The sequence below is a fragment of the Oncorhynchus mykiss genome, chromosome 23 (genome assembly GCF_013265735.2).
Source record: "Oncorhynchus mykiss isolate Arlee chromosome 23, USDA_OmykA_1.1, whole genome shotgun sequence".
NCBI classification, from domain to species: Eukaryota; Metazoa; Chordata; class Actinopteri; order Salmoniformes; family Salmonidae; genus Oncorhynchus; species Oncorhynchus mykiss.
The window spans coordinates 43,902,554-43,907,873 of NC_048587.1; positions in this window are offsets into that span (position 1 = coordinate 43,902,554).

Genomic DNA, 5,320 nt, shown 5'->3' on the forward strand with positions numbered 1-5,320 from the left:
CGCGTTAGGTAAGGATCTTTTTTTGTCTTAAAGAGGCAGTGTTGTATTTTGAGACAAGCTTGAATATGCAAAGAGGCCAGGAGGCAGAGAGTAGCCTGCATTTCTGTCTGATTCTCTGTATGGTAATAACAATGATAATAATGAATTGTATTTTGTAAAGTGGTTTCTTGCATCATACAATACAACACAATGTTCAGTCACCTATTTGGACAATGGTGTTTACAAAAAATATATATCTGGTAACTTGAGCTTTTGGACAGTTAGAAATCTGTCCTACAGGTTATATTAGAAGGATGAGTGGCTTAAAAGGTGAATGTCAAGCCCTTTTATAGTGGAGAGGAAAACCGGCCTTATGCAAAGTCTAATGACAGTAAAATACTAAGTGGGATGGCTATGCTTACCTAACACCTGCTGTGTTTAGTGCATCTTGGATGTAATTGGCAGAGGAATAGAAATACGGTGAAATGTCAAAAGATGGTGAATCATCAGTAGGCACTCCATGGTAGTCCACTGTTGACCCGTAGAAAACATGGCTCCATAGGCAGTGCTGCCTCCTATGGGCAGCGTTCAAGACATGAGTGATTCCAAGTTTCCATGTGCTGTATTGACCATTTGGGTGCCAGGACAGAGAAAAGCTTGGACTGGGCTGAGTGGGAGCTGTCCTCCCGTAAGGGTGGGAAGGCCAAGAGACCTGAGGTGGCAGAACGGAGTGTTCGGGTTGGGGTGTAGGGTTTGAGCATAGCCTGAAGGTAGGGAGGGGCAGTTCCTCTTGCTGTTCCGTAGGTAAGCACCATGGTCTCATAGTGGATGCAAGCTTTGACTGGAAGCCAGTGGAGTCTTCGGAGGAGTGGGGTGACATGAGAGAACTTGGGAAGGTTGAAAAACAAGGGGGCTGCAGCGTTCTGGATAAATTGCAGGGGTTTGATGACACAAGTTGGGAGCCCAGCCAACATTGAGTTGCAGTAGTCCAGACCAGAGAGGACAAGTGCCTGGATTAGGACTTGCGCCGCTTCTTGTGTGAGGTAGGGTTGTACTCTATGGATGTTGTAGAGCATGAACCTGCAGGACCAGGTCACTACTTTAATGTTTGGAGAGAACGACAGGGTGTTGTCCAGGGTCACGCCAATGTTCTTTGTACTCTAGTAGGGAGACACTGTGGAGTAGTCAACCGTAATGGAGAGGTATTTGAGCAGGCAGGCCTTCCCCGGGGGGAAGAGCAGTTCCGTCCTGTTGAGGTTGAGCTTGAGGCGGTCGGCAGACGTCCAAGTTGAGATATCTGCCAGTCACGCAGATATGCTTGTCACCACTGAGGGAAGGTAAAAAGTAGTTGAGTGTCATCCACATAGCAATGATAGTAGAGACCATGTGAGGATATAACAGAGCTGAGGGACTTGGTGTATAGAGAGAAGAGGAGAGGGCCTAGAACCGAGCCCTGGCGGACACCGAGCCGTGGTGCAGACGCAGATCCTTTCCTCGTCACCTGGTAGGAGCAGCTTGTCAGGTAGGATGCAATCCAAGAGTGTGCAGAGCCCGAGATGACCAGCCCTGAGAGGGTGGAGAGGAGGATCTGATGGTTCACGGTGTCGAAGGCAGCGGATAGATCTAGGAGGATGAGAACAGAGGAGTGCCATTCATCCTCCGCCATCACCTCATGTTTCAGCATGTTTTTTAAAAAATAGATAGATTTAGAGTTAGATCAACTTAGATTTTTTGGCATGGACATATACAGGATGCTACCCGAAACAACATAACCTTCACTCCAAATCAAAACTCCAAACCTACTACCTGATTTTGGACGGAATTACCTGGAAAGCTTCCTACACCCATGTATTATTATTCCCAAACTATACAGCAAATGCTCTGGCAAACAAACAGAAACCTGAAAACACCATCCAACCTGGAACTGAGTAAGTAATGCTTAGCCTGAAGCAATTTTTTACTTTCAAAAGCCAAGAAGAAAAATACATTACAATTATATATTTTACTTTATAAGGACTGAATGCTAAGGCTACCAAGCTTGTGAAGGCTACCAAGCCCCCCCTTCCTTTGCTCACCTCCATCACACAGGCATTGTTGGGGCAAGTGACTCTGAACTTACAATGGCTAGTCCCAAGTCGTTATATATTTTTGGTTTTTTTCTTGTGCATTTTGCTATAACTTTGTTATAACTTTGTTCGACAAGACAGATCTTCCAAAGGTGTGGGAGTGGCAATCTTTACCAAGGATCACCTTCAGTGCTCAGTTGTCTCCACCAAGTCTGTCTCCAAACAATTGTATTTGCTGGTATCAAGTATTAAACTTTCAAATAGCTCTTTGTTGACTGTTGCTGGGTGCTATCGTCCTTTTCTGTAATGACCTTAGTGATCACTGTTTTACAGCCTGTGTTCGTAATGGCTGTGAAACAACGTGTCCAGTTTGTCTTAGACGCTTGCTAAAACACTTTAATGAGCAAGCCTTCCTTCATGAACTGGCCTCTGTAAAATGGTATAGAATCAGCGTGATCCCCTCTGTCAAAGAAGCTTGGACCTTCTTTTTTTATATTTTCAGTGGTATTGTTAACGAACACGCCCCAATAAAGAAAATTAGAATTAAAAACAGGTTCAGCCCCTGGTTCAACTATGATCTTGCAGAGTTACTACACCTCAAGAATCGCATTTGGCGAAAGGCTCGGCACACACATACTCAGGCTGACTGGCTCTCGTTCAGGCAAATGAGAAATAAGTGCACTCAGGCTATCCAGAAGGCCAAAGTTAGTTACTTTAAGGAGCAGTTCTGTCTCTGTGGGTCTAACCCCAAGAAGTTCTGGAAAACGGTTAAAGACCTGGAGAATAAACCTTCCTCCTCACAGCTGCCTATGTTGATGATGTGGTTGTTACTGACAAGAGGCACATGGCTGAGCTCTTTAATCACCACTTCATTAAGTCAGGATTCCTATTTGACTCAGCCATGCCTCCTTGCCCGTCACATCAGGTGGATTAACAACAAGCTAACCTGTGTTTTGGTATATTGCACTTGTGATTTCATGAAAATTTCATATTTTTAGTAATTTCATTTGAATTTGGCGCTCTGCAATTCAGCGGATGTTTACGAAAATGATGCGCCAAGAAGTTAACCTTGTTTGATCACCTCCAAAAGAAAGGGCATTTGGTTTGGTAACAAGAATGCCCCTCTCCCCACAAGTGTGATTACTACGTCTAAGGGTTAAGAGCTTGAGGTAGTCACCTCATACAAGTATTTGGGAGTATGGCTAGATGTCCTTCTCTCAGCACATATCAAAGCTGCAGGCTAAAGTTAAATATAGACTTGGTTTCCTCTATCGTAATCACTCCTCTTTCACCCCAGCTGCCAAACTAACCCAGATTCAGATGACCATCCTACCCATGCTAGATTACAGAGATGTAATTTATAGATCGGCAGGTAAGGGTGCTCTCGAGCAACTAGATGTTCTTTATCATTCGGCCATCAGAATTGCCACCAATGCTCTTTATAGGACACATCTCCGCACTCTGTACTCTTCTTTAAACTGGTCATCGCTGTATACCCATCACAAGACCCACTGGTTGATGCTTATTTATAAAACACTCTTAGGCATCACTCCCCCTCATCTAAGATATCTACTGCAGCCCTCATCCTCCACATACAACACCCGTTCTGCCAGTCACAATCTGCTGAAAGTCCCCAAAGCACACACATATCCCTGGGTCACTTGTCTTTTCCGTTTACTGCAGCTAGCGACTGGAACGAGCTGCAACAAACACTCAAACTGGACAGTTTTATCTCAATCTCTTCATTCAAAGACTCAATCATGGACACTCTTACTGACAGTCGTGGCTGCTTTGCTTGATTTATTGTTGTCTATACCTTCTTGCCCGTTGTGCTGTTGTCTGTGCCCAATAATGTTTTTATCGTGTTTTGTGCTGCTACCATGTTGTGTTGCTACCATGCTGTGTTGTCATTTGTTGCTGCCTTGCTATGTTGTTGTCTTGGGTCTCTCTTTATGTAGTGTTGTGTTGTCTCTCTTGTCGTGATGTGTGTTTTGTCCTATATTTATATTTGATTTATTTATAATAAAAATGTTAATAATAAAATGTTGCAGGGATCTGTACACAATTCCTGGAAGATAAAAATGTCCAAATTCTTCCATGGCCTGCATACTCAACAGACATATCACCCATTGAGCATGTTGGGATGCTCTCGATTGACGTGTACGACAGTGTGTTCCATTTCCCGCCAATATCCAGCAACTTCACACACCCATTGAAGAGGATTGGGAGAACATTTCACAGACTGCAATCAACAGCCTGATCAACTCAATGGGAAGGAGATGTGTCGCGCTGCATGAGGCAAATGGTGGTTACACCAGATACTGACTGGTTTTCTGATCCACACCCTTACCATTTAAAAAAAGTTATCTGTGACCAACAGATGCATATCTGAATTCCCAGTGATGTGAAATTCATAGATTAGGGCCTAATGAATTTATTTTAATTGACTGATGTCCTTATATGAACTGTAACTCAGTCAAATCTTTGAAATTGTTGCATGACACGTTTGTATTTGTACACATATAAAACATTCATGGACATTTAGCTAGCTAATTTGTCCTGGGAGATAAACATGGGTTGTTATTTTGCCTGATGCATATGTTACTTTTTTACTTTTCTTCGTAGAATTCTGACCCATTTTGAGTCACACAAAATTGTGCGTTCTATACTCTGACAATTCATCCACAGATAAAAGGTGAAACCTAGTTTGTTTTCTTTGATTAATCTCTCCTCGTTCACTCTTGTTATTCGGTCGATTTTATATGGCAGTTGGCAACCACTTTTAAGGTGCATTACCACCACCAACTGGACTGGAGTGTGGACCTTGTTCGTTTTTCAATCACCGAAGTAGGTATATGCTTGTAAAAAACAATGAGTAGATGGGAGAGGTGGGACTTGCAGTGCACCAAGCATCTAAAACACAACCAAGTTCTATTTTAATGCCATACAACTCTCCTTCCGTGGCCTCCAACTGCTCTTACGTGCAAGTAAAACTAAATGCATGCTATTCAATCGATCACTGCCCGCAATTGCCCGCCCGTTCAGCATCACTACTCTGGACGGCTCTGACTTAGAATACGTGGTCAACAACAAATACCTTGGTGTCTGGTTAGTCTGTAAACTCTCCTTCCAGACTCACATTAAGCATCCCCAATCCAATATATATATATATATATATATATATATATATATCCCCAATCTTCCTATATCGCAACAAAGCATCCTTCACTCATGCTGCCAAACATACCCTCATAAAACTGACCATCCTACCGATC